The sequence below is a fragment of the Eptesicus fuscus genome, chromosome 4, assembly GCF_027574615.1.
Source record: "Eptesicus fuscus isolate TK198812 chromosome 4, DD_ASM_mEF_20220401, whole genome shotgun sequence".
Lineage (NCBI taxonomy): Eukaryota > Metazoa > Chordata > Mammalia > Chiroptera > Vespertilionidae > Eptesicus > Eptesicus fuscus.
The window spans coordinates 2,664,219-2,678,520 of NC_072476.1; the positions used below are offsets into that span (position 1 = coordinate 2,664,219).

Sequence of the window (14,302 nt, forward strand, 5' to 3'; positions counted from 1 at the left end):
CCGGCCGAAGCCGGGCCCAACGTGGCACTGGGGCAGAGCCTCCCCACCCGGCGATTCAAACCCCCGGCGGCGCCTCGGCCAATGGCGAGCGGGCCACTGGCCGAGCGGCAGCCACGTCGTCCAACCGCTTCTCACCGCAGACCCGCGGCTCGCCCGCAAGCAGCCAATAGGATCTCCGGGGGAAACAAAGAAGGCGGGGAAAAGCGAGGAGGTGCGGCCTGAGGGCCCGCCCTCTCCCCGCTCAGGCTCGCTTCGGGACCCCGCTCGGGTGTCCGGTCTGGAGGGGGCGGCCGGCGCGGCGCCGTCGGTGGGTGTCTGGGCGGCGGGACAGCCCGTGGTCAGGCCACGTGGGCGGGAGGGCCGGAGTCCGGCCTCGAGCGTGGCTGCTGTCGTGGGGCGTCCCTCGGGCAGGGGGGGCGCGGACGGTGCCGGGAACCCGCGGTGCCCTCCCCAGCGGCCCTCCCCGGTCTTCTGACTCCCACATTCGCCCTCCTCGGTGCGGGCAGTGGAGGGTGGGCCGCAGTTGAGGGCTGCCAGCCGCCGTCTTGACCTCTGTCCCTCTGGGAACTGTCCACACCCTTTCAAGGGCTGGCCCCGGTCCTCCTGGGAGCCTGGGGGCTGGAAGGGTGCAGTTGAAGCGATCTCCTTAGAAAAAAACTGTGAGTGCGATTTTCAAAAGGTTCGAGGTCACAAGTTATGCCTCTGGGGTCATGATACTGCACCTGGAGAGAAGAGAATGCCAGTCAATAGTTGTGGAAGGAATAATGGTGTTAGATGGTAATAATCATAATAAAAGAGGAGTGGTAAACGCACAGATTCCTTTCTTCTGAATCCGGGTATCCTGATCTACTTTTTATTGCTAAGTTAACAAAGAAGAAAGCTAGGTCCCATGTAAAGCCTTTGCTTCCCTATTGTCAGTATTCTGGCAGAGATATTAGTCCAGAGCCAAAAGAAAAGAATTTAAAACCATTTAATTTCAAAGTAAGTCACTACAGATGAAGCTCTTTGGAAAGAGAGATGATTGGATTAGGATTTGCTGATGATGGTTTGTGGAAACTGAAGGGCTAGAATCATGAATCTGACCTTTAAGAAACTCATCTTCCACAGCCACTGAGCTGCAAGATTTTTCTTCATGGCAAATAGCTCATTTTGACCCCAAATGGGAAAGTGTACTGAAACATTCTTTAACATTCTCCTTTAAAAAGAAAGAGAAGAGAGAGAGAAGAGAGAGAAGAGAGAAGAGAAGAAGAGAGAGAGAGAGAGAGAAAGACCTGGAGAATTAAAGTTATTGATAGTTTAAAAGTTACTGATAGTTAAAAATGAAAAAAAAAAAAGTCATGCTTTCTGCCTTTTGGTGTTAGTGGGTTCTTCATAATGACACTATTTAAGGAAAAGTTTTTTTCTTTGTTTTTTCCTGGAAAAGCTTAAACTAAAACTGCATTGAAAGATGTTAACTTTCAATGCTAAAAGCCCTGCCTCTGAGGGGTGGTCAGCATTCTTGCGGAGTCTACTTAGCTTAGAAGTAATGATGAGCAGTCTCTTCAGCAACAAATCGTTGGTTTAGTAGTAGGTTAATGAATAACAACCCCGGTGGTATTTAATGCCCCTGCCCAGCCCAATCATGGCACCATGTTGCTACTTTCAAACTCTTTGTTGTCAAGAGGAACCAGAGGCCCTTTGCCCCGGTGGTAAAGATAAAATACTCTTGTTCTGTGTTTTGTTGCTGTAGGAAGATCAGGTAAGGAGAGTCTTTACAGAGCAGTGGTGGCTTAAAAGAATTGTAAGTGGTGATTTTCAGTTAGATACTTACAGAAATAAGTATTAGGATGACAATCTAAAATAAAATATTGATAGTTCTTTTGCAAGTTGAAATAAGGAAGATTTTTCCTCTCAACATGTACAAAGAAGTTCAGGCTATAGAATTTTCATAATGTTATTAAACCTTCTATTCACATATTTCAGACAGGATGGATGCTTAACTCAAATTCTTTTTAAAAATTTGATTTCAACTCAGCAAGCTTATGACCCTTTGCAAAATTCTGAGTTTCTAAATTCCTGCCTTCTGACTTAATGATAGGACAGTTGAGAGGGTGTGGCGTGCTTCTTGTTCTAGAATGCCTGAAATGAAATGAAGGAAAAGAAGAGTGTCTAGAATCTAAATTTGGGCTAAATTTGTACATTGGCTTTCGGGTTTTCTGACTCTTGTTTTTGGCCCTCTTAGTAATCCGGTAACCTCTAGCCTCAATCTTTCTTCTCACTTATGCCAAACCTAACTCCCAAGAGTGAGGTCTTCACCAGTAGTTCCCAGCTTTTGCAAACCTGAGAATTTATCTTGAAAGCCAAAAATGTTGGCTGACATCCACACAATAGTACTTGTATATTTCAAGTGTTCAAACACTGCATATTGACAAAAAATATATTCAAGTTTGCATTTTCTCATAACAGCTGAATCTAGTACACATATGGGCAAATAGCCTTTATTCAGCCTGCGTCTGCATGGTCGGCATATGGTTTTAGTAACCACTTGTGGTAATTCTCAGGCCCTGTTTTCCATAGCACTGGAATTATTCTTGGAGGACAGTTTCTCTTCCTCTCTTTGAGCCACATACCCTCTCCCCACCGGGTTTGCCCTCCATTCCCTAAGAAATTGGGCAATGCAGACTGCAGTGTCTGCTTATCTCCTTAGGCTTATTCAAGCAATTTACCGCTCTCAAGTTATCTGAATATTTGTTTGTTTTCTGATTCAATAAAGATTGTGGAGACCAGTGTTCTAGTAAGGCAGGGATGAACAGGAAACTCATGGTGTTATCTTAAAACTACCATCAAGATTAAAAGGAAGACAAATCTGTGCCTACCTCTAGCTTGGTTAACCTTTTCCTGTTTTCCAGTTGAGTAAATCATGTCACAGGAAGAATAAGACAATCGCCAGGTTTAAGAGGAACCTTGATCAGAGCAAGAACTAGAACGTGTTTTTTTCTATATCTGTCTTAGGTATGTCCCTTGCGCCAAAACTATATAGTCTGTCAGGAGAAAAGAAAAAGTAAATCTTCAATACAAGTTTGGGACGATGGTGGCGCTGGTGCCTACAAAGGTGCTGGAGTCAGATCTGCCGAGAGCGGTGACACTTCTGAAAAACCCCCAGGAGCAGGTAATGGCTGTAACTGCCCAAGTTCAAGCTCTGACAAAAAAAGTTCAAGCTGGGGCCTAGCCTACAGAGAGCGTCTCAGCCTCTTGGAAGTGAAAGACCAGTTGCTGCTCCTGCACCTTGTGGACGAGTCAGCTCATTCTGCACAAAGCCTCAGGGTCTCCCCAGGGACCTGCTGCAGTTCTGAGCCTGGTGGAGATTCGCACGGTTTAAGAAAAACTTTGTCCCTGGGACCAAAAACTGAAGTATTAAATGGACAAACTGCTCCTGACTAGTGACAGGCAGCCTCGGGGAGAATGACCCACTCGTTAAGCCTCATCCCAGCAACACGATGAGCTCTAAGGATGAGGAAGATGAAACGGAGGAAGGACAGGCTGGGGCTTCAGGGAAGAAATCTGCAAACGGAGCAGTTAAGTAATGTGTTCCACCCGCTTGGTGCCAGCACATTATGATGAAACAGAGGCTGAGCGGGAGAAGCGTCTAGAGCGAGCCAAGAGGCGAGCATTGAGCAGCTCTGCCATCCGTGAGCTTAAGGAGCAGTACTCAGACGCTCCAGAGGAAATCCGTGATGCCGGCATCCTCATGGTACTCGCCCGAGTCAGGAGGATCAACACAGGAGTAACTATGAGGAGAGCAGGATGGCGCGTTTAAGTGTCAGTAAGCGAGAGAAAGGACGATGAAAACGCGAAAATGTCATGAGCTCACGGCTTCATTCTCTCACGCACTTCAGTGACATCAGTGCTTTGACAGGAGGAACCCCTCATCTTGATGAGGAACAGAACCCTATTAAGAAATGGAAGAAGCCCTCGCCGGTTTGGCTTAGTGGATGGAGCATCGGCCTGCAGACTGAGGGGTCCCAGGTTCAATTCCGGCCAAGGGCACATCCCCAGGTTGCGGGCTTGATCCCCCCCAGTGGGGGGCGTGCAAGGGGGCAGCTGATCAGTAATTCTCTCTCATCATTGATGTGTCTATCTCTCTCCCTTCCTCTCTGAAATCAATAAAAATATATATACTTAAAAAAAAAAAAGAAGTGGAAGAAGATACCCAAGAAAGGTTGGAAGAATAAAGGTTTTTGGAGGCGGCAGTGATTGTGGGTGTACATATTTATATATATTTTTGTCATCCTGAGATACTTCCAATTTCACTGTGTGTAGGTTTTTTTGCTTGGAACTTATTGTTTTCTCTGGACATGTGGAAATCTATTAATAAAACTGATTTTACTTATGAACAAAAAAATATACAAGTTTGTACTACTAAATGGAGAATTTTATGTTAAAATGAACAGAGAACTTTATGTTAAAATGAAGGGCTTGCTTCTATTCCTTCTCTCTGGCTTTAGCTAAAGGATGCCACCTCATTGTTTCTTTTCTGTGCACCCTCCCAGGTAAGGTGGACAATCCTGTATAATAAAAGCCTAATATGCAAATTGTCCCCTCCACTGGGAGTTCGACCAGGGGGTGGGGCTGGCTGCCCTGCCCCAGCTGGTGGTCGTGGCAGGCAGAGGGGGGAGAGGGGGGCGGGGAGGAAGGGAGGCCCCAGCCAACAGCTGCTAGGGACCCTACCCGTGCATGAATTTCGTGCACTGGGCCTTTAGTAATATCATAAACGCCTCTCCTTGGCCACGAGTTAAGCATGTCTAAATCTTGGATAAGTCTTACTTTTATAAATTAGAAAATATATTAAAACATATTCAAGTAGAGTCATACTCTATGCAAATTAGGGTTTCTGGCAACAGCTCAAAAAATGTTGAGTGAATGCAGAGAATAAAGTGTTAAGTCTGGTTATATATTCATAGCTAGTGGGTTTGGACTCAATTAAAGTTAACTAGTGTCCAGTGGAATTGTGCCACTCATCAGTTATTTTATGCAAACAGTAAATGTTGACCAGTTTCCTTTAAAAAAAAAAAAAAAGGGAAGAAGAAATCTGCATGGAAAAAATGACACTTTTAAGTACCAAGCCCATTGCTTGGGCTTACTCTGATAACGTTAGGGATTGAAATGCTAAATTTTCCAGTTTTCACTCGGAAGGTTTTTTACATCTGTACAAGATTTCAGAAGTGGCCTTTTACCAAGCCCAGGTGAGACGGAGCCCTTCTTGTCCCTTCAGCTAGGACAATTTCTCTTCCTCACAGTGTGCATTCTTGTGATTCTCCAAAGAGCCACTTCCTCACACAGCTAAAAGACATTCTAAGACGAGAGCCATGTCCCAGGTCCTCTGTATGAGGGCAGAGAGAGATTTGTAAAGGATTGCCATTTAAAACATAGAAGTTATAGAGTTCAAAGGGTAAGCTTTGGCTAGCTGGAAAATTCACTTATGTGGAAAATTAGAATCATTGCAAAGATATTCTGTGTCTTGGAAAGTCCCAGGGTATCCACAAATTGTAACTCAGTTCATGGTCTTGGATAGCAACAATGAGATTTTAACCTTTCTTAATGAAATGGTGTGAAACTATGCCATGCTACGCGCGCAGGCCACCCTCTTGGCTAAGGCATGGCTCTGTGTATTTGTGGGAGGCTGCCTACCATAAAGACTCTGAGTACTTTCCATCCGCCTTGGGTCAGAGCGGGCTCTGTCATTCATTAGCTAGGCAAGTTTCTTAACTTCTCTGGCCCTCAGTTTCCTCTTTTGTAAAGTAGGAGTAATAAGTGTACCTGCTTCTCAGGATTGTTTAAGGGTTTAATAAAATGATTCATGTAAACTCTGGCGCAAGGATACTAAACACAGAGTGAAAGCGCACTGGCTCTGAGTAGCATCCACAGTTATCGTTATTAATATGTCTGCAGGCGCCCCAGTTAGTCCCTAGACCAATGAGTGTTTTAAATGGTCAGGCTTGGTTCGATCACATTAAGTAAACATCCAAGGGTCATTTTCATCAGTGTTAACTACACTAAAGTGATGCTGTGATTTTTTTTCTTCTGGATAATTTTAATGATCTGGAATGCTCTTAATGGCCTGGCTGGGTATTTTTACAATAACTCGAAGGCTGACTGCTGTTCCAGCTGTCACAGTTGTGTTTTGTATGGTGCCACTTTATAGCCTTCCTGCTTCCTTGGTTCCCTTGGAAATGCTATCACGAAGGTGACTGGCTCAGTGGACTTCACCTGATGGTGTCATCATGTGCTTCCCATAGCATGCTCACCTTTACTCAGCAAGCAAAGTGTGCCCTGTTTGCTGAGGTTTTCACTAGACATGGAAGTCGGCTTCAGCTTATTAAATTAACCAAATGGCTGCACTGGTAGGATCTACAAGCATCCTTTTCTGGGCCTTGTCTCTGATAACATGGAAATGTTGCTCATTTTTCAGGCGGTTGCTGTTGTCCTCGCCATCCTTGCTGCTGCCCGCCTTTACACTGGCATGTATCACATGCGGTGCTTCGAGCTTAAAAGAAGCCCCAAGGAAAACCTCTTCTCAGAAAGTGAACTGGATCTCCCCTGGACCTCCGCCATCTCACAGATGAAACAAGTCCTGACCCAGAACTTTTGCCTCTTTCTGATAATTTCTTCCAAGTCTTTCATTTAACCTCCTTCAGTAACTTCATGATGACCTTCGCAGAGGAACTCATTCCCAAGAAGGCTCTTCCTTCTTCCACGAGGAGCATGATGTATGGGGCAGGCTTCATCTGCCCACAGGTGTGTGATGGTTATTCACGTAGCTTCCTGCAGAGATTGAAGATTTAACTCCCAACCTGGCTGAGGAAATGAAGAGGTGAAAGAAATGACACCATGTATTAAGAGAGCCAAAGATTCAGAGCCTCAGGCATTATCCAGGATTCAGCACAAACATGGAAACAAGAGATGAAGGGGGAAAAGGAAAGAGATTCCAGTGAGAGCTGAGCAACATGATATTTTAAACATTTGAGCTTTTGGGTTTTGTACCCTTGAGCTTTCTCACCTAAGCCTCAGCAGAGCAATGAAGAAAGTAAGTGGCCTTCTGTGAGTGTGTAGTTTTGCTTTGCCCTGACACTGAAGATTCTTAGGACCCTTATAAGCAAGAAGAGTTACTTAGGAGTTCTTAAAGCCAGGTTTCAAAACACTTGGCTCAAAGACTGAGTCCTGGAATTTAAGAGTGTTATTAAAATTCCACAGTCATTACCATTACATCATTGTAGATGGTGTACCCTCCTTTAAAATTAACCTAAATATGTCCTCCAAAACTGTGACTTAACCTACCCATGATATGGTTTTTTCCTATTTACATAAATAAGTAAAATCTGTTATATATACTCTTTAGAATAAGTCATTCTAGATAGATGAGCTTTTACTGTTTACTAACTTTCAAAAATACTTAAACCATGTGGGATAGAAATCTCTATAATAATAAAAGCATAATACGCAAATCGACCAAACAGCCGAACAGTGGAACGACCATCCGAACAACCTTCCAGACGAAGCCAAGGCTGCGAGGGTCGAGGCAGCCGGCCTACTCTTGCACAAATTTTGTGCATCCAGCCTCTAGTTTATACATATTTTAAGTGTTGCCATACTTTCTTAAGCAAAGTGTACAGGATAGAAATTGCCTTTCTGCCATTAGCTTGGGCCCTTTATTGTAGTTTGGGTACCATATATACCTTAATAATGATAATCCACATGTATTGAGTGCTCACCATGTGCTATGGACTGTGTCAAGAGCATTGTACACATTATCTCCAATAATTCTCAAATCATCTTTGAGAGAAAGACTATTTCTTTTTTAAAATATATTTTTATTGATTTCAGAGATGAAGGGAGAGGGAGATAGAAACATCATTGATTGGCTGCCTCCTACATGCCCCCTACTGGATATCAAGCCCACAACCCGGGCATGTGCCTTGATTGGGAATCGAACTGTGACCTTCTGGGTCATAGGTTGACGCTCAACCACTGAGCCACACTGGCCAGGCTCTTTTCACTTTTTAATCACATACTTGCCTATAGTATTTTCTCTTCTCCAGGTTAAAAAGTTTGTTAAATTAATATATACATTTTTTAAAAAATAGTAGATAGAACCTGGCTGGCATGGCTCAGTGGTTAGGTGTTAACCTGTGAACCAGGAGGTCATGGTTCGATTCCGGTCCAGGTACACGCCTGGGTTGCCAGCTCAATCCCCTGTGTGGGATGCTCAGAGGCAGCTAATCAATGATTCTCTCTCATAATTGATGTTTCTATCTCTCTTTCCCTCGCCCTTCCTCTCTGAAATCAATAAAAAAATATTAAAAAGAGTAGATAGATTTTTTTAACAGCTTCATTGAGATATAACTCACATACCACACAATTCACCCATTTAAAGTGTACAATTCAGTGTTTTTAGAATATTTACATATATGTGCAACCATCACCACAGTCAATTTTAAAATTTAAAAAAAATGTTTTTATTGATTTGAGAGAGAGAGAGGAAAGGAGAGGGAGAGAGAGAGAGAAACATCTACATCACTGGGAATTGAGCCTGCAATCCAGGTATGTGAATTCCTGACCAGGAGTTGAACTGGTGACCTCCTGGATTATGGGTCAATGCTCAACCACTGAGCCCCACCAGCCAGGCTCCAGTAGTTTTCTATTACACACTGTATTTAACAGTTTTTTTAAAAAAAGATATATATATATTTAACAGTATATATATATATATATATATATATATATATATATAATATATATATATTTCAGAGAGGAAGGGAGAGAGAGAGAGAGAGAGAGAGAGAGAGAGAGAGAGAGAGAGAGAAACATGAGTGATGAGAGAGAATCATTGATTGGCTGCCTCCTGCATACTCCCTAGTGGGGATCAAGCCCACAACCCAGGCATGTGACCTTTTCAGGAATCAAACCAGGGACCCTTCAGTTCGCAGGCTGACGCTCTATCCTCTTAGCCAAACCGGCTAGGGCTGTACTTAATAGTTTTTAATACAGGCTTCTGTTCTTGTTTTTCATGCTTCATTAAATACTTAGAAAAAATATGAGTCAAAAGAAACACAGTTCTTTGGTTATAATTTTATTGAGGTATGATTGTTCCTCAGTAAACTGCACGTATTTAAACTACAACTTGACACATTTTGACATACGTATGTACCATGAAGCCATCACCATAATCCAGATAGTTAACATACCCATCACTCCTCCGAGTTTCGTTGTGTCCCTTAGTCATCCCTTCTCTAGGCTTTCCCACCCTCCCTCATCCCTCAGGGACCAGCTACCTGCTTTCTGTCACTATATGATAGATGTGTTTGCATTTTCTAGATTTTGATATAAATGGAATAATGCAATTTGTACTATTTTTCAGTCTGGATTCTTTTTTTCATCCTCACCCAAGGATATGTTTTTATTGATTTTTATAGAGAGAGGAAGGAGAGAGATAAATATTGATTAGTTGCCTCCCATTCGCCCCTGACTGGGGACCAAACCCACAACCTAAGTATATGCCCTAATTGGGAATAGAACCCGCAACCTTTTGGTGTACAGGACGACGCTCCAACCAAATGAGCCACCCGGTCAGGGCTTTGGTCTGGATTCTTTCAGTCATGTTGTTGTGGGTATCACTATTTCATTCCCTGTTATTGCTGAATTGTATGCATATGCCAGCATTTGCATATCTATTCACTTTGAGATGGGATTTGGATTGTTTCTAGTGTTTTAGCTATTGCAGAGAATGTTGTTATGAAAATTGATGTCTTTGTAGGGACATATGCTTTACTTTCTCTTAGGTAAATAGGAGTAGAATGGCTGGATTGCATGGTAGATATATGTTTAACTTTCAAAGATGATGCCAAATTGTGGTAATTGTTTTCCAAAGTGACTGAGCCATTCTACATTCCTACCAGTAGTGTATGTGTTCCAGTTGCCCCCATTCTCACAGTGCTTATGATCAGTCTTTTTAGTTTTAGCATACTAGTAGATGTGAAGTGGTTGTATCTTATTGTAGTTTTGATTTGTATTTTCCTAATAACTACTGATGACGTTGAACATTTTTTCATGTGCTTACTTGCCATCCACATATTTTTGTGTGAATTGTTTTTTCAAATATTTTGACTATTTTTTCACTGAATTGCTTGTTTTCATATTATTGAATTGTAAGAATTATTTATACATTGTAGATACCAGTCCTTTGTTGGGTGTATGTTCAGCAAATATTTTCTCCCAGTCTCTCTTGGCTGTTAATTTTTAAGAGAAGTATAGTCAAAAGATTTCAACAATCCTTTTTCTCAAGCGCTCACACTAACTTATGGATTTCTATGTCAATTAAAAAATCATGAGATATCCAAGATGGCAGCTGACGGGATGGCAGGCTGCAAAATAGTGTGTGACTGAGAGAAAGAAAGGAGAGTGCGTGGACGTGCAGGGAGTGTCTGTTTTTGTGAGTAAGGGACAGCTATATTCCAAGGGATTGTTGGGGACTGCTGGACCAGTGCCCCCCTGACCAGGCAGCCTCTACTGTGGCTGAAATCTCTCCCAGAGCGGCCAGCTCTGCCTCAGTGGCTGCGCCATCTTGAAGGGGAGACTGGTTGTGATCAGGAAATCGATGGTGATCAGAACCCCAGCCTCACCTTCAACCGGGGAGAACTTGGATACCTCCCGGGACCTTACAACCACAATGCCCAGGAACCAGTTACCTGAGCTGCGAATCTATGAATGCCAGAATTCCAGCCTCCCTGATCATGGGCGCCTGGGAGGTCTGCTCAAGGGGAGACAAAGTGGTGCAGAAAATGTGGACGGGCCCTGCACCTTCTCACAGAGCAGATAGAAGGAAGAGCTGAATCAAACAGCACCCACCAGGAACTGGTGAATTAAACACAGCTAGTGAGGCTATCCACCAACGGAAAGGTCAGTTATCACCTAGAGAAAGTCAACGCAGGAGAGAGAGAGCTACATAACCAGAAATCCTGAGAGGAGTGATCATGAGGAGACAAAGAAACAGCCCGCATATGAAAGAAAAGGAGGAATCACCAGAAAAGGAAGTAAATGAAATGGAGGCAAGCAATATGACAGAGAAAAACATTCAGAGCAATGGTCATTAAGTTTTCAGAAAAGGATGGAAGACTAATTCAACAACATGTGTAAGAACCAAGAGGAAATGAAGAAGAAGCAAGAAGAAATGAAAAATGACATCACTGCAATAAAGAACTCAATAGAAAGCATCAAGAGTGGACTAGAAGAAGTGGAGACCACATCAGTGAGCTAGAAAACAAGGTAGGAAAAAATACCCAAGCAGAACAATATCTAGGAAAAAAAAACACACTTAAAAAACAGGAGGAGAGCCTAAGAGAACTTTGGGACAACATGAAATGAAACAACATCCGCATAACAGGGGTGCCAGAGGAGAGGAAACTGAGCAAGGAATAGAAAACCTGTTTGAAGAAATAATGACAGAAAACTTTCCTGATATTTGGAAGAAAAAACTCACACAAGTCCAAGAAGCTCACAGAGTCCCAAACAAGATGAACCCCAAAAGTACAACACCAAGACACATTATAATTAAATTGGCAAACACCAACAACAAAGTAAGAATCTTAAAGGCTGCCAGAGGGAGACCGAAAGTTACCTACAAAGGATCTCCCATCAGACTATCGACTGATTTCTCAACAGAAACACATCAGGCCAGAATGGAATGGAATGAAATATACAAAGTCATGCAAAGCAAGGGTCTGAATCCAAGAATACTGTACCCAGCAAGGCTATCAGTTGAAATTGAGGATGAAATCAGGAGCTTCACAGACAAAAAAGGACTAAGGGAGTTCATTACCACCAAACCAGCAATGCAAGAAATGCTAAGGGGTCAGCCATAAAAGAAGAAATGGGAAGGGAAGAAGGAACACAGACATAAAGAATAAAAATGGCAAAAAACAAGTACCTATCAATAATAACTTTAAATGTAAATGGATAAAATGCCCCAATCAAAAGACATAGGGTAGCTGAGTGGATAAGAAAACATGACCCATATATCTGCTGTCTATAGGAAACCCACCTTAGAACAAAGGACTCACACAAACTGATGGTGAAGGGACGGAAAAAGGTTTTTCAGGCGAATGGAAATGAAAATAAAAAGCTGGGGTAGCAATACTTATATCTGACAAATTAGACCTCAAAGTGAAGGCCATAACAAGAGATAAGGAAGGCCACTTCATAATACTAAAGAGAGCAATTCAACAAGAATATATAACTCTGGTAAACATATATGCACCCAATACAGGAGCACCCAAATACATAAAAATACTTCTGGAGGATACCATGGGAGAGATTGACAGCAATACAGTCATAGTAGGGGACTTTAATACCCCACTAACACCACTGGACAAATCCTTTAAACAAAACATCAGCAAAGAAACATCAATCCTCAATGACTCACTAGATCAGATGGAATTAATTGACATCTTCAGAACATTCCACCCCAAAGCCACAGAATATACGTTCTTCTCAAGTGCACATAGGACATTTTCAAAGATAGACCACATATTGGGGCACAGGCAAAGTCTCTTCAAATTCAAGAAAATAGAAATCATATGAAGCATCTTCTCAGATCACAATGGCATAAAATTAGAAATCAACTACAATAAAAAACAATAAAAAAATCAAACACCTGGAGGTTAAATAGCATGCTATTAAACAATGATTTGGTTACCAAAGAGATCAAAGAAGAAATAAAAAGCATCATGGCAACAAATGACAATGAAAAAACAACAATCCAAAATCTATGGGACACAGAGAAAGAAGTCTTGAGAGGGAAGTTCATAGCTCTACAGGCCTATCTCAAAAAACAAGAAACAATGGTAATAAACTACCTAACCCTACAACTCAAAGAGTTAGAAAGAGAGCAACAAGAAAAGCCCAGTGTAAGCAGAAGGAAGGAAATAATAAAGATCAGAGCGGAGATAAACGACATAGAGAACAACAACAACAACGAAAAAACAATATAAAAGATCAACAAAACCAAGAGCTGGTTCTTTGAAAGGATAAACAAGATTGATGAACCTCTAGCCAGGCTCACCAAGAAGCAAAGAGAGAGGACCCAAATAAACAAAATCAGAAATGAAAGAGGTGAAGTAACAACTGATCCCACAGAAATACAAATGATTATGAAAAAATAACTATGAACAACTCTATTCCAACAAAATGGACAACCTAGATGACATGAACGTATTCTTAGAAAAATACAAGCTCCCAAAACTCAATAAAAAAGCATAAAAAAACCTGAATAGGCCAATAACTACTGAAGAAATTGAAGCAGCAATCAAAAATCTTCCAGCAAACAAAAGCCCTGGTCTTCATGGCTTTACAGGGGAGTTCTACCAAGCAATCAAAGAAGAACTAAAACCTATCCTCCTCAGACTATTCCAAAAAGAAGGCACACTTCCAACCTCTTTCTATGAAGCCAGCGTTACCCTAATCCCAAAACCAGATAAAGACACCACAAAAAAATTCACATGTTTGTGGTGATGCTAGTGTAAACAAACCTGCACTGCCAATAGTATAAATAAGTACAGCGCATGTCCTTTCTGATTGGTGTTTCTAGTTTCTTGGGATATGTTCCTAGAAGTGGGATCACTGGGTCAAATGGGAGTTCCATTTTTAGTTTTTTCAGGAAACTCCATACTGTTCTCCACAGTGGCTGCACCAGTCTGCATTCCCACCAGCAGTGCACGAGGGTTCCTTTTTCTCCGCATCCTCTCCAGCACTTGTCATTTGTTGATTTGTTGATGATAGCCATTCTGACAGGTATGAAGTGGTACCTCATTGTTGTTTTGATTTGCATCTCTCAGATGATTAGTGACTTTGAGCATATTTTTTTATGTCTCTCAGCCTTCTATATGTCCTCTTTTGAAAATTGTCTATTTAGGTCCTTTGCCCATTTTTTGATTGGAGTGTTTATCTTCCTTTTGTTAAGTTGTTTGAGTTCTCTGTATATTTTGGAGATTAAACACTTATCAGAGATAACATTTGCAAATATGTTCTCCCATGCAGTGGGCTTTCTTGTTGTTTTGTTGATGGGTTCTTTTGCTGTGCAGAAGCTTTTTATTGTTCTAGGAGCTCTATTGGAAAAGATATTGCTACGACATGTATCTGATATTTTGCTGCCTATGGATTCTTCTAAGATTTTTATGGTTTTGCACCTTATGTTTAAGTCCTTTATCCATTTTGATTTTATTTTTGTGTATGGTGTAAGTTAGTGGTCTAGTTTCATTTTTTTTTTTGCATG

The 14,302-nt window shown here is 41.9% G+C and overlaps 1 pseudogene; it reads left to right on the top strand.

Annotated features, from left to right (window-relative positions):
* Positions 1-3,067: 3,067 nt before the first annotated feature.
* Positions 3,068-4,101, top strand: LOC129148662 (neuroguidin-like; annotated as a pseudogene).
* Positions 4,102-14,302: the final 10,201 nt, after the last annotated feature.